We start from the raw sequence: 25203 nt of genomic DNA, 5'->3' as shown, positions 1-25203 counted from the left end.
TGGGGGATTTTAATCTACATGTCAATTGGTTTAACCAGTCGGTCAAGGCAGCCTTGAGGAGGAGTTTATAGAATGTATCCGCGATAGATTCCTAGAACAGTATGTAATGGAACCTACGAGGGAACAAGCGGCCCTAGATCTGGTCCTGTGTAATGAGACAGGATTGATTCAGGATCTCATAGTTAGGGATCCTCTCGGAAGGAGCGATCACAATATGGTGGAATTTAAAATACAGATGGAGGGTGAGAAGGTAAAATCAAGCACTAGTGTTTTGTGCTTAAAGAAAGGAGATTACAATGGGATGAGACAAGAACTAGCTAAGGTAGAGTGGGAGCAAACACTTTATGGTGAAACAGTTGAGGAACAGTGGAGAATCTTCCAAGTGATTTTTCACAGTGCTCAGCAAAGGTTTATACCAACAAAAAGGAAGGACGGTAAAAAGAGGGAAAATCGACCGTGGATATCTAAGGAAATAAGGGAGAGTATCAAATTGAAGGAAAAAACATGCAAAGTAGCAAAGATTAGTGGGAGACTAGAGGACTGGGAAATCTTTAGGGGGCAACAGAAAGCTACTAAAAAAAGCTATAAAGAAGAGTAAGCTAGATTATGAGAGTAAACTTGCTCAGAATATAAAAACAGATAGTAAATGTTTCTACAAATATATAAAACAAAAAAGAGTGGCTAAGGTAAATATTGGTCCTTTAGCGTATGAGAAGGGAGATTTAATAATGGGAGATGAGGAAATGGCTGAGGAACTGAACAGGTTTCTTGGGTCGGTCTTCACAATGGAAGATACAAATAACATGCTGGTGACTGATGGAAATGAGGCTATGACAGGTGAGGACCTTGAGAGGATTGTTATCACCAAGGAGGTAGTGATGGGCAAGCTAATGGGGCTAAAGGTAGACAAGCCTCCTGGACCTGATGGAATGCATCCCAGAGTGCTAAAAGAGATGGCTAGGGAAATTGCAAATGCACTAGTGATAATTTACCAAAATTCACTAGACTCTGGGGTGGTCGCGGCGGAATGGAAATTAGCAAACGTGACACCACTGTTTAAAAAAGGAGGTAGGCAGAAAGCGGGTAATTATAGGCCAGTGAGCTTAACTTCGGTAGTACCGAAGATGCTGGAATCTATCATCAAGGAAGAAATGCGAGGCATCTGGACGGAAATTGCCCCATTGGGCAGACGCAGCATGGGTTCATAAAGGGCAGGTCGTGCCTAACTAATTTAGTGGAATTTTTTGAGGACATTAACAGTGCGGTAGATAACGAGGAGCCAATGGATGTGGTATATCTGGATTTCCAGAAATCCTTTGACAAGGTGCCACACAAAAGGTTGCTGCATAAGATAAAGATGCATGGCATTAAGGGGAAAGTAGTAGCATGGATAGAGGATTGGTTAATTAATAGAAAGCAGACTTCCGGGTGCGGCGATGACCAGCTGAGTCGCACGTTTTGGCAGCTCCCGGTGGAATGGACTTTTGGGCTCTTAATAAGAGCCCCAACGGCAATTTTAACGGCTAAAAGTACTGTTCGGTGAACCAGAAGGGAATCCCCCCTGGATACGGATGAAAAAAGGAGAGGAAGGTGGCCGGATTGCGGTGGATCCTTTAGAGCAGCGGCAAGGAAGGCAAGCAAAAACCAAGATGGCGTCGGAAGGTGGCAGTTTAATATGGGGCCCTGAACAACACGAGTTTTTGAAACGCTGCGTGGAAGAGCTTAAAAAGGAAATGAAGAAGGAGCTGTTGGCCCCGATATTACAGGCGATCGAAGGGCTAAAGGAGGAGCAAAAGGCCCAGGAGCGGGAGCTTCGGGTCGTGAAGGCAAAGGCTGCCGAGAATGAGGACGACATACAGGGCCTGGTGGTGAAGACGGAGATGCACGAGGCACACCATAAACGATGTGTGGAAAGGCTGGAGGCGCTGGAGAACAACGCGAGGAGGAACAACCTAAGGATTCTTGGTCTTCCTGAAGGTGCGGAGGGAGCGGACGTCGGGGCATATGTGAGCACGATGCTGCACTCGTTAATGGGAGCGGAGGCCCCGGCGGGTCCGCTGGAGGTGGAGGGAGCATATCGAGTGATGGCGCGAGGACCGAGAGCAGGAGAAATTCCTAGAGCCATAGTGGTGAGATTCCTCCGTTTTAAGGATAGAGAGATGGTCCTTAGATGGGCAAAGAAAACTCGGAGCAGTAAGTGGGAGAACGCGGTGATCCGCGTATACCAAGACTGGAGTGCGGATGTGGCGAGAAGGAGGGCGAGCTTTAATCGGGCCAAGGCGGTGCTTCACAAAAAGAAGATAAAATTCGGAATGCTGCAACCGGCAAGACTGTGGGTCACATATCAAGGGAGGCACCACTACTTTGAGACGGCGGATGAGGCGTGGGCTTTTATCGTGGAAGAAAAATTGGAATAAGCGGGTTATTTAAAAAAAAGAACGTTTGAAACAAAGTGGTGGGGCGAGTATGGGGGGCGAAGAGGGGGGTAAAAAGGGGGGAAAGAGGAGTTTTATGTTATTAATCCTGCGATGTGGTAACTTTTCTCTCTTCCACAGGAGGTGGTGGGGGGAGGAAAGGAGGTGGAGGAGATGGGGCGTTGGCCATTGGGGGCGGGGCCAAGGGGGAAGCGCGGGCTTGGTTCCCGCGCTATGATAATCATGGCGGGAATAGGGAAGCAGGAAGGAGGGGGCATCGCACGGTGCGAGCCGAGGTCACGGGGGGAACCCAAGATCGGCCAGAGTTTGCTGACTTCTGGGAGCAACATGGGGGGTGTAACGACGCTAGTGGGGGATCTAGCGGGGGGGGGGTGGGGGTGGAATTATTGGGCTGCTGCTGCTGGGGAGAGGGGGAGCTGGCATGGGGTGGGATGGGCGGGGGGGCACTGCCTGGGGGGGGGGGGGGGGGGTGGACACAGCTGCGTGGGAACCGGGTGAGGAGCTGGAAAAAGGGGATGGCTAATCGACAAGGGGGGGGGTAAAAAGCCCCCCAACCCGGCTGATCACGTGGAACGTGAGAGGGCTGAACGGGCCGATAAAGAGGGCATGGGTATTCGCACACCTTAAGAAACTTAAGGCAGACGTGGTTATGTTACAGGAAACGCACTTGAAACTGATAGACCAGGTGAGACTACGCAAAGATTGGGTGGGGCAGGTGTTCCATTCAGGGCTAGATGCGAAAAACAGGGGGGTGGCTATATTAGTGGGGAAGCGGGTAATGTTTGAGGCAAAGACTATAGTGGCGGATAGCGGGGGCAGACACGTGATGGTGAGTGGCAAACTACAGGGGGAGATGGTGGTTTTGGTAAACGTATATGCCCCGAACTGGAATGATGCCAATTTTATGAGGCGTATGCTAGGACGCATCCCGGACCTAGAGGTGGGAAAGTTGGTAATGGGGGGAGATTTCAATACGGTGTTGGAACCAGGGCTGGACAGGTCGAGGTCCAGGACTGGAAGGAGGCCGGCAGCAGCCAAGGTGCTTAAAGATTTTATGGAGCAGATGGGAGGAGTAGACCCGTGGAGATTTAGCAGACCTAGGAGTGAGGAGTTTTCGTTTTTCTCCTATGTCCACAAAGTCTATTCGCGAATAGACTTTTTTGTTTTGGGAAGGGCGTTGATCCCGAAGGTGAGGGGAACGGAGTATACGGCTATAGCCATTTCGGATCACGCTCCACATTAGGTGGACTTGGAGATAGGGGAGGAAACAGAAGGGCGCCCACCCTGGAGAATGGACATGGGACTAATGGCAGATGAGGGGGGGTGTCTAAGGGTGAGGGGGTGTATTGAAAAGTACTTGGAACTCAATGATAATGGGGAGGTCCAGGTGGGAGTGGTCTGGGAGGCGCTAAAGGCAGTGGTTAGAGGGGAGCTGATATAAATAAGGGCACATAAAGGAAAGCAGGAGAGTAGGGAACGGGAGCGGTTGCTGCAAGAACTTCTGAGGGTGGATAGGCAATATGCGGAGGCACCGGAGGAGGGACTGTACGGGGAAAGGCAAAGGCTACACGTAGAATTTGACTTGCTGACAACGGGTACTGCAGAGGCACAGTGGAGGAAGGCACAGGGTGTGCAGTACGAATATGGGGAGAAGGCGAGCAGGTTGCTGGCCCACCAATTGAGGAAAAGGGGAGCAGCGAGGGAAATAGGGGGAGTGAGGGATGAGGAAGGAGAGATGGAGTGGGGAGCGGAGCGAGTGAATGGAGTGTTCAAGGCATTTTATAAAAAATTATACGAAGCTCAACCCCCGGATGGGAGGGAGAGAATGATGGGCTTTCTGGACCGGCTGGAATTCCCCAAGGTGGAGGAGCAGGAAAGGGTGGGACTGGGAGCATAGATTGAAATAGAGGAAGTAGTGAAAGGAATTAGGAGCATGCAGGCGGGGAAGGCTCCGGGGCCGGATGGATTCCCAGTTGAATTTTACAGGAAATATGTGGACTTGCTCGCCCCGCTACTGATGAGGACCTTTAATGAGGCAAAGGAAAGGGGACAGCTGCCCCCGACTATGTCTGAGGCAATGATATCGCTTCTCCTAAAGAAGGAAAAGGACCCGCTGCAATGCGGGTCCTATAGATCTATTTCCCTCCTAAATGTAGACGCTAAGATTCTGGCCAAGGTAATGGCAATGAGGATAGAGGATTGTGTCCCAAGGGTGGTCCATGAGGACCAAACTGGGTTTGTGAAGGGGATACAGCTGAATACGAATATACGGAGGCTGCTAGGGGTAATGATGATGCCGCCACCAGAGGGGAAGCGGAGATAGTGGTGGCGATGGATGCCGAGAAAGCATTTGATAGAGTGGAGTGGGACTATCTGTGGGAGGTGCTGAGGAGATTTGGTTTTGGAGATGAGTATGTTGGATGGGTGCAGCTGTTGTATAGGGCCCCAGTGGCGAGTGTGGTCACGAATGGACGGGGATCTGCATACTTTCGGCTCCATAGAGGGACAAGGCAGGGATGCTCTCTGTCCCCATTATTGTTTGCACTGGCGATTGAGACCCTGGCAATAGCATTGAGGGGTTCCGAGAAGTGGAGGGGAGTACTTAGAGGAGGAGAAGAACACCGGGTATCTCTGTATGCGGATGATTTGTTGTTATATGTAGCGGACCCGGCGGAGGGGATGCCAGAGATAATGCGGGCACTTCGGGAGTTTGGAGAATTCTCAGGATATAAACTGAACATGGGGAAAAGTGAGTTGTTTGTGGTGCATCCAGGGGAGCAGAGCAGAGAAATAGAGGAATTTCCACTGAGGAAGGTAACAAGGGACTTTCGTTACTTGGGGATCCAGATAGCCAAGAATTGGGGTACATTGCATAGGTTAAATTTAACGCGATTGGTGGAACAAATGGAGGAGGACTTCAAGAGATGGGACATGGTATCCCTGTCACTGGCAGGGAGGGTGCAGGCGGTTAAAATGGTAGTCCTCCCGAGATTCCTCTTTGTGTTTCAGTGCCTCCCGGTGGTAATCACGAAGGCTTTTTTCAAAAGGATCGAAAAGAGTATCATGAGTTTTGTGTGGGTCGGGAAGACCCCGAGAGTGAGGAAGGGATTCTTACAGCGTAGTAGGGATGGGGGGGGGGCTGGCACTACCGAGCCAGGTCCAGGTGGGGGGAGGAACCAGAAGGACTCTGAGGGTTGTTAATATATATGTATAACATGTATAGGTCGTTGCTATAAATAAGTGTATATTGGACTGTTAAATCATATTTTTGGAGAGTGTTTATCTGAGACAAGGCAGTTGCCATTTAGTTTTAGTTTTCGTTTTTGTTATATATTATTTATTCTTTGTTTATAAAACAGGTCATTGTTATTTATACTGTTATATTATTGTGTAAAGGATACACAATGTACTGTGATGGTTGACCAAAGATTTTCAATAAAATATATATATATTTTTTAATTAATAGAAAGCAAAGAGTGGGGATTAATGGGTGTTTCTCTGGTTGGCAATCAGTAGCTAGTGGTGTCCCTCAGGGATCAGTGTTGGGCCAACAACTGTTCACAATTTACATAGATGATTTGGAGTTGGGGACCAAGGGCAATGTGTCCAAGTTTGCAGACGACACTAAGATAACTGGTAAAGCAAAAAGTGCAGAGGATACTGGAAGTCTGCAGAGGGATTTGGATAGGCTAAGTAAATGGGCTAGGGTCTGGCAGATGGAATACAATGTTCACAAATGTGAGGTTATCCATTTTGGTAGGAATAACAGCAAAAGGGATTATTATTTAAATGATAAAATATTAAAACATGCTGCTGTACAGAGAGACCTGGGTGTGCTAGTGCATGAGTCGCAAAAAGTTGGTTTACAGGTGCAACAGGTGATTAAGAAGGCAAATGGAATTTTGTCTTTCATTGCTTGAGGGGTGGAGTTTAAGATTAGGGAGGTTATGCTGCAATTGTATAAGGTGTTAGTGAGGCCACACCTGGAGTATTGTGTTCAGTTTTCGTCTCCTTATTTGAGAAAGGACGTACTGGCACTGGAGGGTGTGCAGAGGAGATTCACTCGGTTAATCCCAGAGCTGAAGACGTTGGATTACAAAGAGGTTGAGTAGACTGGGACTGTACTCGTTGGAATTTAGAAGGATGAGGGGGGATCTTATCGCAACATATAAAATTATGAAGGGAATAGATAGGATAGATGCGGGCAGGTTGTTTCCACTGGCGGGTGAAAGCAGAATTAGGGGGCATAGCCTCAAAATAAGGGGAAGTAGATTTAGGACTGAGTTTAGGAGGAACATCTTCACCCAAAGGGTTGTGAATCTATGGAATTCCTTGCCCAGTGAAGCAGTAGAGGCTCCTTCATTCAATGTTTTTAAGATAAAGATAAATATTTTTTGAAGAATAAAGGGATTAAGGGTTATGGTGTTCGGGCCGGAAAGTGGAGCTGAGTCCACAAAAGATCAGCCATGATCTCATTGAATGGCGGAGCAGGCTCGAGGGGCCAGATGGCCTACTCCTGCTCCTAGTTCTTCTGTTCTTATGTTGTCGAAAACAGTCAAACTGAAACTCAAACACCTCACAGCCACAGCCCAGCTCCACCAACAAAATGACATCACTGAAGCCAGGTGATAAGACAAAAACCTTTCTTAAAGGGACACTCATATGATAATATGAAAAAGGTTTGAAGAACTGCAGAGTACAACATGCCCATTGAGATACTTCAAAGGATTTAACTTTCATATAGAAATGTAAATAATTACCTGCAATATTTGAATACATTCCAGCAGACAGAGCAGGACAGTGCACATGCGTGAGACCAGCAGAAAAAGGTTTCGCAATGGAACCAAATTAATTTACCCAAGCTAAAAGGCAATATTGAAAGGCTGCTCCGAAAAAGCTCGAAATTCTATTTTTGAAATTAAAACAAGGTCCACCAAAAGTACGATATCCAAAAAATGAATTTAACCTCCTGTGTTCCAGGCTGGCACATTCCAAGATCCATGACTGCTGCCGAGGGTAGCACTCAAACCTGGGACATTGAGAAAAGGCCACTAATTCTAAGTAAGGCCTGTCAGCCAATGGACACTGAAGGGCTGATAACCACCCTTGAAATTACTTGACTTGCCGATTTCATATGCAAATAATTAAAGGAAACATCGGGGCTTTAAACAGGAATTTCATTGCAGTGTGAATGTAAGCCTACTTGTGACAATAAAGATTATTATTACTTACAACACAGAGAGAACGCACCTATCGCACCAGCACAAAGAGCGTTCTCAATGGAACCAGAATTGCTTATGGGAAACACTGTAAACATTTGCAAGACTGACGCGAGAAAGCTGAAAGTCTGTTTTGAAACATTAAAACTAACCGTACCGAAAGCAAGGCGTCAAAAAATTAATTAAAACGCCGAACGCTCCGTTCCACAAAAACCTTTAGTAAAAGGCGAAAAATGCATACTACCTGAAGACAAATCGGAGTGTATTGGCATGCATACCAACCTCACTCAGTACCCAGGGCGCACGGAGCTCTTTAATATCGCACTAGCTTAACAGACGGACAATTAACGCCCGTATCGGAGAGAGAACACGTTGATTGATATAAATTTAAATATTTAACTACAAACCGTTAATGTTTGCAGAAAGAGGGATGCCTCTTCTACGTCCGAACAGGATTCAAGTTATGTAGATGACTGGGCGGTGCCTATCTAACCACTTCCACGGAAGGGGAGCTGTGGACTTGTGGACTTGTGCTCTCCAAATGATTTTCTCGCAACCTCCCATGTAAAATGAGGTAAGGGAAGAAGCAAAAGTCTCGTGTAGTCAGCACCCCCAACTTCTGGAAGAAGAAGAGAGCAAGGTACTGCAGAGGTTGGGAATCTGAAATAAAAAATAAAGTGGGAGAAATACTGATCAGATTCGGCAGCATCACTGGGATGAAAGGCCCCGGTTCGTTGGTGGTAAGATGGACAGTCCCCTCCTGATCCTACACGCATGCCTGAAGTGTAGGCTCATTGCCACCGCACGCTTCCCCCGAAGCAGCAGCAGGGGGGTGGCAAGATGGATGAGATGGTTGCACATCGCCTTGTGGAATGTGCCTTTGAAAAAAATGCCTGGAGAGGGATGTATTGGTATTTGTCGAGGTTCTACCCGAGCAGCGTGTCGCCCAGGACTGTTTGCTCCCGAAGCTGTTCCTGGGGACGCAACCGAGGCACACATGAACTGCTGCTGGGAGATGATCAACTCGGTGAAAGACACGCTTTGGTTCCCCAAAGGTTGTTGGTTTTCCAGTGCAAGGAATTGTCCTCGACCGAGAGTTTCAGACTGACACATTCCAAGGTCGAGGACGACGTGCTGAGGGAGACACTGAAACGTGGGGCAGTCACGCCAAGGTGCAATGGGAAAGGCCACTGTGCCAGCCACTGTACACTGACGGGCTGGGTGCCGTGTAAAACTACTCTGCGTAAAAGTTCCAAAGCGCTGCCGGGTGCAACATGTTCATTGGACAGATGAAAGTACTTTACCTTCATATAAAAATGTAAATAATTACCGGCAACATTTAGACACAGAGCATTACAGTAGACGGAGGGAGAGATACAGCACGCGCAACGAGAAAACAAGCACAAAGGAATTTCGCAAAGAATTAAATTAATTTAGCCAAGTGAAAAAAACAGAAAAACAAAATTGAAAGGGTGCACAGAAAAATCTGGAAATTCTATTTTTGAAGTTAATAGAAGCCCCACCAAAAGTAGGGCATCAAAAATTAATCAATACTCTTAGTGTCTTTCTCCACGGAAATCTTCAGTAAAAGGCGAACAATTTATACGATCTGAAGAAAAACACGAATGCACTGACATTCACGCCAACTTTACTCACTACCCAGGGCGCACAGAGATCTTTAACATCGCACTAGCTGAACACACGGACAATCGACGCCAGTATCGGAAAGTGAACAATGTAATTGTTATAAACGTTAATTATGAACTACAACCCGTTAATGTTTCCAGAAAGAGGAATGACTCTTGTGCCTCCGCACAGAATTCGAGGTATGTAGATGTGTGGGCGGTGCTTTTCTGACCACTTGCGCGGAAGGGGAGCTGCGAACTTGTGGCCACTCTGCTGCTCGGGAGGTTATCATTGCTTCTCTCCAAATGATGTTAACGCAAACTCACATGGGAAATGAGGTAAGGGAAAACGCCAAGGTCTCGTGTAGTCAGCAAGCCAACTTCTGGAAGAAGAGGAGAGCAAAGTACTGCAGAAGTTGGGAATCTGAAATAAAAAATAAAGTGGGAGAAATACCGATCAGATTCCGCAGCATCACTGTGGTGAAAGGCCTCGGTTCGCTGGTGGTACGTTGGACAGTCCTCATCTGATCCACCACGCATGCCTGAAGTCCCATTGCCACCGCACGCTGCCCCCGAAGTAGGGGCTGGGGGGTGGCGAGGTGGATGAGATGGTTGCATATCGCCTTGTGGAATGTGCCTTTGGCAAAAATGTCTGGAGAGGGACTTATTGGTATTTGTCGAGATTCTACCTGAGCAGCCTGTAGACGCAGGACTATATGCTCCAGAAGCTGTTCCTAGGGATGCAACAGAGGCACGCATGAACTGCTGCTGGAAGATGATCAACTCGGTGAAAGACACGCTTTGGTTCGCCAGAAGGTTGTTGGTTTTCCAGTGCAAGGAATTGTCCTCGACGGAGAGTTGCAGACTGACACATTCCAAGGTCGAGGACTATGTGCCGAGAGAGACACTGAAACGTGGGGCTGGCACATCCAAGGTGCAATGGGGAAAGGTCACTGTGCCAGCCAATGTACACTGAGGGGCTGGTAGCCGTGTAAAACCACTGTACGTAAAAGTTCTGAAGGGCTGCAGAGTGTAATATGTCCATTAGATACATGAAAGCACTTTACCTTCATACACAAATGTAAATAATTCCCAGCAACATTTAGATACAGAGCATTGCAGCAGACGGAGAGCGAGACTGCACGCCCACTGAGAAAACCAGCACAAAAGGATTTCGCAATGAACCAAATTAATAGAACATAGAACAGTACAGCACAGAACAGGCGTTTCGGCCCTCGATGTTGTGCCGAGCATTGTCCGAAACCAAGATCAAGCTATCCCACTCCCTGTCATTCTGGTGTGCTCCATGTGCCTATCCAATAACCGCTTGAAAGTTCCTAAAGTGTCCGACTCCACTATCACAGCAGGCAATCCATTCCACACACTAACCACTCTCTGAGTAAAGAACCTACCTCGGACATCCCTCCTATATCTCCCACCCTGAACCTTATAGTCATGCCCCCTTGTAACAGCTACATCCACCCGAGGAAATAGTCTCTGATCGTCGACTCTATCTATCCACCTCATCATCTTATAAACCTCTATTAAGTTGCCTCTCATCCTCCTCCGCTCCAAAGAGAAAAGCCCTAGCTCCCTCAACCTTTCCTCATAAGACCTATCCTGCAAACCAGGCAGTATCCTGATGAATCTCTTTGCACCCTTTCCAATGCTTCCACATCCTTCCTATAGTGAGGTGACCAGAGCTGCACACAATACTCCAAATGTGGTCTCACGAGGGTCATGTACAGTTTCAGCATAACCCCACGGCTCTTAAATTCAAGCCCCCTGTTAATAAACGCGAACACACTATAGGCCTTCTTCACGGCTCTATCCACTTGAGTGGCAACCTTCAGAGATCTCTGGACATGAACCCCAAGATCTCTCTGCTCCTCCAAATTCCTCAGAACCCTGCCGTTGACCCTGTAATCTGCATTCAATTTTTTTCTACCAAAATGAATCTCCTCGCACTTATCTGGGTTAAACTCCATTTGCCATTTTTTGGCCCAGCTCTGCATCCTATCAATGTCTCTTTGCAGCCTTCAATAGCCCTCCACCTCATCCACGACTCCATCAATCTTGGTGTCATCAGCAAATTTACTGATCCACCCTTTAGCCCCCTCTTCCAAGTCATTGATAAAAATCACCAATAGCAGAGGACTCAGCAGTGATCCCTGTGGTACACCACTGGTAACTGGTCTCCAGTCTGAAAATACTCCATCCAGCACCACCCTCTGTCTTGTACTTGGAGAAGTAACTGGCCATCTATGTGATAGCCAGTTACTTCTCCAATTGGCCAAATTTCCCAAATTAATTCAGCCAAATAAAAAAACAAAATTGAAAGTCTGCACCGAAAAAGCTGAAAATTCTATTTTTGAAAGTAAAGCAAGCCCCACCTAAAAAAGGCCATCAAAAAAAATTACAGTGTTTATCGCCACCGAAATCGTTAACAAAAGGCGAAAAATTCATACGATCTGTAGTGAAACGAACATGCAACAACATTCACACCAACCTTACTCACTACCCAGGGCGCACGGAGCTTTTTAACATCGCACTAGCTAAACACAAGGACAATCAACGCCAGTATCTGAGAGTGAACAATGTAATTTTATTAACGTTAAGGATTGACTACAAACCGTTAATGTTTCCACAAAGCGGAATGACTCTTGTGCCTCCGCACAGAATTCAGAGTATGTAAATGAGTGGGCGGGGCCTATCTGACCACTTCCGCGGAAGGGGAGCTGCGACTTGTCGCCACTCTGCCGCTCGGGGGGGTTATCATTGTCTCAATCTCTTTGTGTTCTCGAAATGATTTTAACGCAACCTCGCATGGAAAATGAGGTAAGGAAAAAAGCCAAAGTCTCGTGGAGACAGCAAACCCAACTTCTGGAAGAAGAGGAGAGCAAGGTACTGCAGAGGTTGGGAATCCGAAATAAAAAATAAAGTGGGAGAAATACTGATCAGATTCGGCAGCATCACTGGGGTGAAAGACCTCGGTTCGCTGGTGGTAAGATGGACAGTCCCCATCTGATCCTTCACGCATGCCTGAAGTCTCATTGCTACCGCACGCTGCTCCCGAAGCAGCGGCAGGGGGGTGGCGAGGGGGATGAGATGGTTGCACATCGCCTCGTGGAATGTGCCTTCGGGAAAAATGTCTGTATGTTCCAGAAGCTGTTCCTGGGGATGCAACCGAGTCACACATGAACTGCTGCTGGGAGATGATCAACTCGGTGAAAGACAGGTTTTGTTTCGCCAGAAGGTTTTTGGTTTTCCAGTGCAAGGAATTGTCCTCGAATGAGAGTTTCAGACTGACACATTCCAAGGTCGAGGACTAAGTTCGGAGGGAGACACTGAAACGTGGTGTAGCCATCTGGGATGGCCACTTCCAGAATACAAAATGGACATTTGCAAAGATTGCAGGGAAAAATGGACAATGTTAAGAAAGCAAGCAGGCGCAGAGCCTGTCTGCATATTGGAGCCGCAGCTCCCAGGCAAGACTGAAACTGTAGGCCCATTTGCATATGGGTGGCCCATATCCGGGAACAAAGGAAGATACTTAAGTAACTGATCTGGCCCCAGACCTCGTGGCACCAGTTCCCCAATCCGAAAGCAGAAAACAAAGCAGGCCAATGGCCGCCTAGGACACGCCCAGCCATCAGGGCACCCACCCCTTTATTGGTCAAGATCAATACGAGTGATCAAGATACAGCACAATTATTTGGGGCCAAGTCCAAGGCCCGCCCAAAAGCGCGTGAAGCCTCTTCGGGTATAAGAAGAAGGCCCCAAGAGAGAATTGCTCTCTTGGACTCAGCTCTCACAGCGGAGAGACCCGTCCACCAGTTGCACCAGAAGCAAGTAAGTCCAAGGTCAATGCACGCTACCAGATGGACGACCTTAGCTGTTTCCCATTCACCACTTCGACCCCCAGCAGCCTCAGAGCCGAACAACGGCCATTGTTCCTCTGACTGAGTGGGCGCCCGAAGCAAAGTGTAGGCTTTAGCAGTAGTGATAGTTTAGTCTGTAGCATTTCGTGCATGAGTAGATATTACTGTGTGTGTAAATAAACAGTATTGACTTTGAACTAACTAATTGGTGTACCGACTCTTTGATCAGTATTGGGGTTTGAATCTTGCGGCGGTATCGAAAGATACCTGGCAACTCTAGAGCAAACATAATTAGGATTAAGAAAGCTTAACACATGGTCAATCAACGCCAGTATAGGAGAGTGAACAATTTAATTGTTATAAACGTTAAGGATTAACTACAAACCGTTAATGTTTCCAGAAAGAGAAATGACTCCTGTGCCTCCTCGCAGAATTCAGAGTATGTAAATGAGTGGGCGGCGCCTATCTGACCACTTCCGCGGAAGGGGAGCTGCGACTTGTCACCACTCTGCCGCTCAGGAGGTGATCATTGCTTCTCTCAATCTCTTTGTGCTCTCCAAATGATTTTAACGCATGGAAAGTGAGGTAAGAAAAAAAGACAAAGTCTCGTGTACTCAGCAACCCCAACGTCTGGAAGAAGAGGAGAGCAAGGTACTGCAGAGGTTGGGAATCTGGAAAAAAAATAAAGTGGGAGAAATACTGATCAGATTCGGCAGCACCACTGGGGTGAAAGACCTCGGTTCGCTGGTGGTAAGATGGACAGTCCCCATCTGATCCTTCAGGCCTGCCTGAAGTCTCATTGCCACCGCACGCTGCCCCCGAAGCTGCGGCTGGGGGGTGGCGAGGGGGATGAGATGGTTGCACATCGCCTTGTGGAATGTGCCTTTGAAAAAAATGTCTGGAGAGGGATGTATTGGTATTTGTCGTGGTTGCTCCAGAAGCTGTTCCTAGGGATGCAACCGAGGCACACATGAACTGCTGCTGGGAGATGATCAACTCGGTGAAAGACACACTTTGGTTCCCCAGAAGGTTGTTGGTTTTCCAGCGCAAGGAATTGTCCTCGACCGAGTTTCCGACTGACACATTCCAAGGTCGAGGACGACGTGCTGGGGGAGACACTGAAACGTGGGGCAGTCACCGCCAAGGTGCAATGGGGAAAGGCCACTGTGCCAGCCAATGTACACTGAAGGGCTGGGAGCCGTGTAAAACCACTCTGCGTAAAAGTTCTGAAGCGCTGCAGAATGCAACATGTTCATTAGATACATGAAAGTACTTTACCTTCATATACAAATGTAAATAATAACTGGCAACTTTTAGATACAGAGCATGACAGCAGACGGAAAGAGAGATACAGCACGCGCGCCAAGAAAACCAGCACAAAGGGATTTTGCAACGAAACAAATTGATTTAGCCAAACGAAACAGAAAGACTACAGCAAAAAAGCTGAAAATTCTAGTTTTGGAAATGAAGCAAGCCCCACTAAAATAAGAGCATCAAAAATTAATGTAACTCTTTGAGTATTCCCCTCCACGGAAATCTTCAGCAAAAGGCGAAAGATTGAACAAAAACCCGAGGACTGACTTTCATCCCAACCTTACTCACTACTCAGGGCGCACCGAGCTCTTTAACATCGCACTAGCGTAACACACGGACAATCAACGCCAGTATCGGAGAGTGAACAATTTAATTATTATAGACGTCAATGATTAACTATAATCCGTTAATGTTTCCACAAAGCGGAATGACTCTTGTGCCTCCGCATAGAATTCAAAGTATGTAAATAAGTGGGCGGGGCCTATTTGACCACTTCCGCGGAAGGGGAGCTGCGACTTGTCGCCACTCTGCCGCTCGGGAAGTTCTCATTGTCTCAATCTCTTTGTGCTCTCGAAATGATTTTAACACAACCTCCCATGGAAAATGAGGTAAGGAAAAAAGCCAAAGTCTCATGTAGGCAGCAACCCCAACTTTTGGAAGAAGAGGAGAGCAAGGTGCTGCAGAGGTTGGGAATCTGAAATAAAAAATAAAGTGAGAGAAATACTGATCAGATTCGGCAGCTGGGGTGTAAGACCTCGGTTCGCTGGTGGTAAGATGGACACTCCCCATCTGATCGTTCACGCATGCTGATAGTCTCAGTGCCACCGCACGCTGCCACCGAAGCAGTGGCAGGGGGGTGGCGAGAGTGATGAGATGGTTGCACATCACCTTCTGGAATGTGCCTTTGGAACGAATGTCTGGAGAGGAATATGTTGGTATTTGTCGAGGTTCTGCCCGAGCAGCCTGTCGATGCAGGACTGTATGCTTTCGAAGCTGTTCCTAGGGATTCACACCAAGGCACACATTCAACTGCTGCTGGGAGATGATCAACTCGGTGAAAGACACACTTTGGTTCACCAGAAGGTTGTTGGTTTTCCAGTGCAAGGAATTGTCCTCGACCGAGAGTTTCAGACTGACACATTCCAAGGTTGAGGATGACGTGCTGAGGGAGACACTGAAACGTGGGGCAGCCACCGCCAAGGTGCAATGGGAAAGGCCACTGTGCCAGCCACTGTACACTGAGGGGCTGGGTGCCGTGTAAAACCACTCTGCGTAAAAGTTTTGAAGCACTGCAGAGTGCAACATGCCCATTTAGATACTAGAAAGTATTTTACTTTCATACACAAATGTAAATAATTACGGGCAATATTTAGATACAGAGCATTGCAGCAGATGGTGAGAGACATATCACCCGCATGCCTAGGACCCCAAGAGGTACTGCAGAGGTTGGGAATCTGAATGAAAAATAAAGTGGGAGAAATACTGATCTGATTTGACATCGTCACTGGGGTGAAAGACCTCGGTTCGCTGGTGGTAAGACGGACCACTCTCCATCTGGTCTTTCACGCATGCCTGAAGTTTTTTTCATATAAATTTCGAGTATACAATTCATTTTTTCCACTTAAGGAGCAATTTAGTGTTGCCAATCCACCTAGCCTGCACATCTTTGGGGTGTGGTGATGAAACCCACGCAAACATGGGGAGAATGTGCAAATTGCACATGGATAGTGACCCAGAGCTGGCATCGAACCTTGGACCTCGGCGCCATGAGGCAGCAGTGACAACCACTGCACCACCGTGCTGCCCTTGGCTGCTTCCACTTCTTTTAAAAAATAAATTTAGAGTACCCAATTCATTTTTTAAATTAAGGAGCCATTTAGCGTGGACAAGCTACCTATCCTGTACATTCTTTTGGGTTGTGGGGGCGAGACCCACGCAAACATGGGCGGACTGCACCATCGGTACTGAGGGACAGTCGGCGTGAGACTTGTACACCATAAAAACACGTTACACCTGAGACATAGTGGCCCTGCAATATTTCCACTATTTGCAATTTACAAAATGAACCAAAATAAATCACTTATGTTAGTTTCTTTCTTAATGTATCTCAAACATTCAAGCTGAATGAGGTCCAGGTGGTGCAACGCATCCTTAAGGTCTAGCATTGAAATTCAGATCCGATGAGTGAAGGAGGAAACCGCCCCTATTTTTACGGCACTAGCTGCCACAATCCAATTCCCATTGAAATTTAAAGGTTCTCGTCAGGACAGTGAGAAGCTAAATGACCAGGTTAATTGGATAGAATTTGGAGGTGGGATGGGTGATGGGATGGGTGGAGGTGGGGGAAGGTAGTGGCTGCTTATTGCTGGGGGGGGGGGGGTGGGGGGGATGCGGGCGTGGTCCATGGGGTTTCGTCTAGGACTATATACAGTAGTTACCAGAAGTTGGAAGACGTTTCAATCCTTCTAACGTTTCCCTGCTATTCCTGTTGGAACAATCCTAAATTGCAATTTAAACTACGATTTGCATGGTTGCCAGTGGACAGAATTGTCCAGAACAGGTTGACTCTTCTGCTTTAACATAAAGTCATCCAGACTCAAAACGTTACCTCCCTCCTCTCTCCACAGATGCTGTCAGACCTGCTGAGATTGCCCAGCATTCGCCTTTTTTACATAGAAAATAGAAGGAGGCCATTCGGCCCATTGAGCCTGCCCCGCCATTCATTATGATCGTGGCTGATCATCAGGTTCAATACCCTGATCCCGCCATATCCATGGACCGCTTTAGCTCCAAGAGCTATATCTTTTTATTTAGAATACCCAATTATCTTTTTACAATTAAGGGACAATTCACGTAATTTTGGGTTGTGGGGGTGAGGCTCATGCAAACACGGGGAGAATGCGAAACTCCACATGGACAGTTACCCAGGTCCTGGATCAGACCTAGGTCCTCGGCACCCATAATGCAGCTGTGCTAACCACTGTGACATCCAAGAACTATATTTAATGCCTTCTTGAAATTACACAATGTTTTCACCTCAACTACTTTTTGTGGTAGTGATTTCACAGATTCACCACTCTCTGGGTGAAGGTATTTCTCCTCAAAGGTTTACCCCTTATCCTCAAACTGTGACCCTAGTTCTGACTGTCCCATCCTCAGGAACATTCTTTCTGAATCTACCCTGTCTAATTCTGTTTGAATTTTATAAGTTTCGATGAGATCTCCCCTCACTCTTCCAAACTCCAATGAATATGATCCTAATCGATTTAGCCTCTCATCATATGACTGTCCTGCCATCCCAGGAATCAGCCTGGTAAACCTTCGGCACACTCCCTCCACAGCCAGAGCATCCTTCCTCAGATAAGGACACCAAACTGCACACAATACTTCAGCTGTGGTTTCACCAATGCCCAACACAATTGTAGTACAACACCCTATTCTTATGCTCAACTCCTCTCACTACGAAGGCCAACATACCATTTGTCTTCATTACTGCCTGCTGTACCTATTCACTTAATTTCAGCAACTGATGCACGAGAGCACCAAGGTCTCACTGAATTTCAACCTCTCTCAAAATACACCTATTCAAATAATAATCTGCCTTCTTATCTTTGCTACCAAAGTGGATCACCTCACATTTAACTGCATCTGCCATGCATATGCCCACTCACTCCGCCTGTCCAAATCCCACTTAAGAATCTGTGCAGCGTCCTCACAGCTCATCCTCCAACTCACTTTGTATCATCTGCAAATGCTACATTAAGTTCCATTCAACACAAAGCATTGGTATATAATTATAACATATTACATATTTTAGGATGGGGTTGCAGGAATAGGACAGGGCCGAGGTGGTGTAGTCTTATGAAGGGTTGGTTGGGACTTGTTCTGCACTGTAGGGAATTTAGGATGGTGCGAAATTTGGGGTCAGCTTCTCCCTGGAATTTAGGATGATGTGAAATTTGGGGTCAGCTTCTCCCGTGTTTGCGTGGGTAACACCTTCACAATCTAAAGATGCGCAGGGTGGTGAATTAGCCACGCTAAATGGCCCCATAATTGTGAAAAAAGGAATCAGATGCTCAGTCATAAGATACTTGGAAACAACTACACCTCTGGAAGAAGACTAAAATAACAGCATCACTTCACATGCTTCACCACAGTCACAAAGCAGCAAAAGCGGGTCAAAGAAAGTAAGACCAAACTGCCATAAGACAGCCCGACACAAAGTTTTTCGCCACACATATCTTTTAACATTCGTACGATTTGAAGAGAAACTACAATGTATTGACGTTAACACCAACCTCACTCTCGACCCACCTCGTACGGAGCTCTTTAACATCACACTGACTTCACACACTGCCACTCAACGTCCGCATCCGACTGAACCATTTAATTGATATGAATTGTAATAATTAACTACAACCCGGTAATGTTTACAGAACGTGAAGTAACTATTGAGCTTTTGCTCAGAATTCTACTTATGTAGATGAGTGGGCGGGGCCTATCTGACCACTGCCCGAAAAAGGAGAGCTGCAGATTGTGGGCACTCTGCCGCTCAGGAAGTTTGAAACAAACCTGTTGGACTTTAACCTGGTTGTAAGACTTCTTACTGTGCTCACCCCAGTCCAACGCCGGCATCTCCACATCATGGCTCAGGGAGTTATCATTAGAGGTTTGGAACTCTCCCCCACAAACAGCGGTCAAATCTAGAACAGTTGTTCATTTTAAACCTGAGATACATAAACTTTTGCTGAATACAGGTTTCAAGGGATATGGGCCCCAAGGCAAGTATATGGAGTTCGCCGATGATCTCATTAAATAATAGGATAGGCCTAAGGGGCTGAATGGCCTCCTCCTGTTCCAATGACAAGGGGGCAAAGGAAGCCCAAATTCTCATGTAGTGAGCCACAGCAACATCTAGAGTTAACATTTTTCATCACAATACACAACCGATTAATTTATATTGGCCCTCCTCATTCTTCCTTCCAAAATAAATCACTTCTAAATGCACTCAAAATGTCTTGGCAAGATAAAAGCAAATTACTGTGGAATCTGAAACCAAAAGAGAAAATGCCTTGACAAGATGTTTCTCAGGAATTTGTATTCATATTTTCACAATATTTATACAAAGAACAAAGAACAGTACAGCAGAGGTACAGGCCCTTCGGCCCTCCAATCCTACGCAGATCATGATGCCCGTCTAACCTAAAACCAACTGTACTTCCGGGTTTCGTATTTTCTATTTCCATCCTATTCATGTATTTGTCAAGACGCCTCTTCAACGTCTCTATCGTACCTGCTTCCACCACCTCCTCCGGCAGTGAGTTCCAGGCACCCATTACCCTCTGTGTAAAAAATGTCACTCGCACATCTCCTCTCAACCTTCCCCCTCGCACTTTAAACCTATGCCCCCTAGTAATTGACTCTTCCACCCTGGGAAAAAGTTTCTAACTATCCACTCTATCCATACCCCTCATAATTTTGTAGACTTCTATCAGGTCGTCCCGCAACCTCCATCGTTCCAGTGAAAACAATCCGAGTTTGTCCAACCTTTCCTCATAGCTATTGCAGTCCAGACCAGGCAACATACTGGTAAACCTCTTCTGTACCCTCACCAAAGCCTCCACATCCTTCTAGTTGTGTGGCGAGCAGAATTCCAAGTGTGGCCTCACTACGGTTCTATACAGCTGCAGCTAGACTTGCCAAATTTATACCAATGCCGCGGCCGATGACGGCAAGCATGCCGTATACCTTCTTGGCTAACTTCTCCACCTGCGTTGCCATGTTTAGTGACCTGCGGACCAGTACATGCAGATCCCTCTGCCTGTCGGTTACGTTAGTTTACAGAAAAGTGCATTCCTGAGAAGGCTACCTCCATCGTCATGTCTCTACAGACTTACGTCATTCACTGAGAAACAGGATATTATGGTTTTCATACTAACTTATGTCCTTCGCTAAGGAACAGGATATCGGGATTCCACACTAACCCATATCCCTTGCCAAGGAATCAGGTATTACAGATTTCACAGTAACATGACTGGAACCAATGTCCTAGGGGGGTTGTTTGCTAGAACCGTTGGGGAGGGTTTAAACTAATGTGGCAGGGGGGTGGGATCCAATCTAGGAAGTCACAGGGAAGTAAAACGGGCCCAGAAACAAAAAGCAGTTAGGGGGAAAGTGTAAGGCAGAGAAGCCATAGTCAAAAATCAAAAAGGGCCACAGTACAGGGTACAGTGACTGAGGAGAGTGTGAAAAGGGAGGTGGTGAATGCAGGATTGAGGGTCTTGTACCGAAATGCGCGCAGTATACGGAACAAGGTAAATGAGCTTGTTGCGCACATTGGAATTGGCCAATACGATGTTGTGAGCATCACAGAGACATGGCTGCAATGGGATCAGGGCTGGGATCTAAATATCCAAGGATATATGTCCCATCGAAAGGACAGGCAGATGGGCAAAGGGGGCGCGGTTGCATTGTTAGTAAGGAGTGATGTTAAATCGATAGCAAGGAGCAATGTAGGATCAGAAGGCATAGAATCTCTGTGGGTAGAGTTGAGGAATTGCAAAGGTAAAAAGACCCTGATGGGAGTTATGTACAGGCCCCCTCGCAGTACTCAGGATGTGGGGCAGAAAATAAATCAGGAGATAAAAATGGCATGTAAAAAAGGCAATATTACAATAATCATGGGATATGCAGGGGGACTGGGAAAATCAGGCTGGTCGAGGATCCCAAGAAATAGAATTTGTGGCATGTCTAAGAGATGGATTTTTTGGAGCAGCTTGTGACAGAGCCTACTAGGGAACAGGCAATTCTGGATTTGGTGAAGTGAAATGAGGCAGACTTGATTAGGGAACTTAAGGTGAAGGAACCCTAAGGGAGCAGTGAATACAATATGATAGAAGTTACCCTGCAGTTGGAGAGGCAGAAGCTGCAATCAGATGTAAAAGTATTACAATTAAATAAGGGTAACTACAAAGCCATAAGGGAGGAGCTGGCCAGAGTTGATTGGAGAAGGAGCCTAGCAGGGAAGACAGTGGAACAGCAATGGTAGAAATTTTGGGGGTTATTAGGGAGGCACAACAGAAATTCATCCCAAGGAGGAAACATGCTAAGGGGAGGACATGGCATCCATGGCTGACGAGGGATGTCAAGGACAGCATAAAGGCTAAGGAAAAGCGTACAAAGTAGCGAGGATTAGTTGGAAACCTGAGGATTGGGAAGCCTTTAAAAGTGAGCAGAGGACAATTAAAAAGCAAAAAGGGGGGAGAAGATGAAGTATGAGTGCAAGCTAGCTAGTAATATAAAGGAAGATAGGAAGAGATTTTTTCAATATATAAAAGGTAAGAGAAAGGCAAAAATAGACATTCGACCAATAAAGAATGTGGCTGGAGAAGTAATAATAGGAAACAAAGAAATGGCAGACGAACTGAATAAATTACGTTGCATCAGTCTTCAAGGTGGAAGACACCAGTGGGATGCCAGAGCTCCAGGAGAACCACGGGGCAGAGATGAGTGCAGTGACCATTACTAAGGACAAGGTTCTGGGGACAGTGAAAGGTCTGAAGGTGGATAAGTCACCTGGACCAGATGGACTATACCCCAGGGTCCTAAAAGAGATAGCTGAGGAAATTATGGAGGCATTAGTGATGATCTTTCAGGAATAACTGAAGGCAGAGGACTGGAAGGTGGCTAATGTAACACCACTATTTAAGAAGGGAGGTTGGCAGAAGACGGGGAAATTAAAGGCCGGTTCGCCTGACTTTGATCGTTGGTAAGATTTTAGAGTCTGTTATTAAAGATGCGATCGCGAAGCACTTGGAAGTGCATGGTAAAATAGGACTGAGTCAACACGGCTTTGTCTTTTTGAAAAAAATATTTTTATTCAAATATTTTACATATTTTCAACATGTACAGTAACCTAACCCAACTAACTAACAGAAATAAGAAAAAACAAAGAACACATCAATAACCATCTTATAGTCATGTCACGTATTCCCCCAATATACAAGCCCCCCATTAAACGATAATAAACACAGTAGTAAACACAAAGTACCCCCCTCCCCCCACCCCACCCCCTGGGACGCTGCTGCTGACCACCTGCCTCCTAACGTTCCGCGAGGAAGTCTAGGAACAGTTGGCACTGCCTGAAGAACCCTTGCACAGATCCTCTTCAGGCAAATTTTACCCTCTCCAATTTAATGAAACCTGCCATGTCGCTGATCCAGGCTTCCACACTTGGGGGCCTCGCCTCCTTCCACTGTAACAGAATCCTCCGCCGGGCTACCAGGGTGCAAAGGCCAGAATACCGGCCTCTTTCGCCTCCTGCACTCCCGGCTCATCCAATACCCCAAATAGTGCGAGCCCCCAACTCAGCTTAACCCGGGTGTTTACCACCTTAGACACCGTCCTCGCAACGCCCCTCCAGAACCCATCCAGCGCTGGGCACACCCAGAACATGTGGACATGATTTCCTGGGCTTCCCGAACACCTCACACACCTGTCCACCACTCCAAAGAAATGATTCAGCCTTGACCCCGTCATGTGCGCCCTGTGCAGAACATTAAATTGTATCAGGCTAAGCCTGGCGCAAGAGGAGGAAGAATTTACCCTACCCAGGGCGTCCACCCACGTACCCTCGTCTATCTCCTCCCCCAGCTCCTCCTCCCATTTACCTTTCAGCTCCTCCACTGAGGCCTCCTCCTCCTGCGGCATCTCCTGATAGATCGCCGAGACCTTGCCTTCTCCAACCCACACCCCTGAGAGCACCCTATCCTGGATTCTACGTGCTGGCAGCAGCGGAAATTCCCTCACCTGCCGTCTTACAAACGCCTTTACCTGCATGTACCTGAAGGCATTTCCAGGGGGGAGCCCGAATTTTTCCTCCAACGCCCCAAGGCTCGCAAACGTCCCATCTATAAACAGGTCCCTCATCTTTCTAATACCTGCCCTGTGCCAGCTCAGGAACTCCCCATCCATTCTCCCCGGGACAAACCGATGGTTCTCTCAGATCGGGGACCACACCGAAGCCTCTGCCTCCCCCCTGTGGCATCTCCACAGCCCCCAAAGTTTGAGGGTCGCCGCCACCACTGGACTCGTGGTGTACCTTGTAGCCGGGAGCGGCAGCGATGCCGTCACCAGCGCTCTCAGGCTCGTGCCCACACAGGACGCCATCAGCCTCTTCCACGCCGCCCCCTCCCCCTCCATTACCCACTTGCGTATCATTGCCACATTGGCAGCCCAGTAGTACCCACACAGATTAGGCAACTCTAGCCCACTGCTCCATTCCAGAAACACCCTTCTCACCCTCGGGGTCTTTTCCGCCCATACAGCCCTGTGATGTTCCCGCAGACCCGCTTAAAAAAGGACTTAGGGATCAGGATGGGGAGGCACTGCAATATAAAAAGGTAACTCAGGAGCACCGTCAGCTTCACCGACTGTACCCTACCCGCCAGGGAGAGTGGCAGCATATTCCACCTTTTAAACTCCTCCTCCATCTGCTCCACCAGCCTCGTCAAGTTGAGCTTGTGTCGGGTCCCCCAGGTCCTGGCCACCTGGATTCCTCGGTACCAAAAACTCCTTTCTGCCCTCCTCAGTGGAAGCTCGTCTATCCCCCTTCCCTGGTCCCCTGGGTGTACCACGAATAGCTCACTCTTCCCCACATTGAGCTTATACCCGGAAAAGTCTCCAAACTCCTTGAGGATCCGCATCACCTCCGGCATCCCCCCAACCGGGTCCACCACGTACAGTAACAGGTCGTCTGCATACAGCGATACCCGGTGTTCCTCCCCCCCCCCCACTCCGCACCAGCCCCCTCCAGTTCCTGGACACCATCGCCAAAGGTTCAATTGCCAAAGCAAATAGCAGGGGGGATAGGGGGCACCCCTGCCTCGTCCCAGTCCTGACGAAAGTATTCCGACCTCCTCCGATTCGTGGCCACACTCGCCACCGGGGCTTCGTACAGTAACCTAACCCAACTAACTAACCCCTCCCTGAACCTGAACCTCCTCAACACTTCCCACAGGTACCCCCACTCCACCCTATCGAAGGCCTTCTCCGCATCCCTAGCCGCCACTATCTGCGCTTCCCCCTCCACTGCAGGCATCATGATTACATTTAAGAGCCCCCGCACATTGGTGTTTAGCTACCTTCCCTTCACGAAACCCGTCTGGTCCTCATGGATCACCCCCGGAACACAGTCCTCAATTCTGGTAGCCAACACCTTCGCTAACAGCTTCGCGTCCACGTTGAGGAGCGAGATTGGCCTATACGACCCACACTGTAAAGGGTCCTTTTCCCACTTCAAGACCAGCGAGATCAGCGCCCTGGACATCGTCAGCTGCCCTACCCACCCCTTTCTCAGCCTAACCTGGTCTGCTACCCTCAAATACGTCTCCTGGAGTACCCTCAAATGGGTCTTCTGGAGGGCACGGCTTTGTCAAAGGGAGGTCGTGTCTGACAAATCTATTAGAGTTCTTTGAGGAGGTAACAAGCAAGTTAGACAAAGGAGAATCAGTGGACGTGATTTATTTAGATTTCCAGAAGGACTTTGACAAGGTACTGCATAGGAGAGTGTTAAATAAGTTAAAAGCCCATGATGTTAAGGGTAAGATCCTGGCATGGATAGAGGATTGGCTGACTGGCAGAAGGCAAAGAGTGGGGATAAAGGGGTCTTTTTCAGGATGGCAGCCAGTGACTAGTGCTGTGCCTCAGGGGTCTGTGCTGGGACCACAAC

The 25203-nt window shown here is 47.6% G+C and overlaps 2 non-coding genes and 1 pseudogene across 2 annotated transcripts; all 3 read right to left on the bottom strand.

Annotated features, from left to right (window-relative positions):
* Positions 1 to 7803: 7803 nt before the first annotated feature.
* LOC140430521 (U5 spliceosomal RNA) lies at positions 7804 to 7918 on the bottom strand. The gene has a single exon (XR_011949444.1). It is a non-coding gene; the product is annotated as a U5 spliceosomal RNA (small nuclear RNA).
* A 1251-nt stretch (positions 7919 to 9169) lies between these two features.
* Positions 9170 to 9283, bottom strand: LOC140430431 (U5 spliceosomal RNA). The gene has a single exon (XR_011949423.1). It is a non-coding gene; the product is annotated as a U5 spliceosomal RNA (small nuclear RNA).
* Positions 9284 to 14632: 5349 nt separating this feature from the next.
* LOC140430524 (U5 spliceosomal RNA) lies at positions 14633 to 14736 on the bottom strand (annotated as a pseudogene).
* Between the last annotated feature and the right edge of the window lie 10467 nt (positions 14737 to 25203).

This window comes from Scyliorhinus torazame, chromosome 1 (genome assembly GCF_047496885.1).
Source record: "Scyliorhinus torazame isolate Kashiwa2021f chromosome 1, sScyTor2.1, whole genome shotgun sequence".
Classification (NCBI taxonomy): domain Eukaryota; kingdom Metazoa; phylum Chordata; class Chondrichthyes; order Carcharhiniformes; family Scyliorhinidae; genus Scyliorhinus; species Scyliorhinus torazame.
The sequence above is the reverse complement of the archived record's forward strand: the minus strand, read 5'-3'. Positions and strand labels throughout refer to the sequence as shown.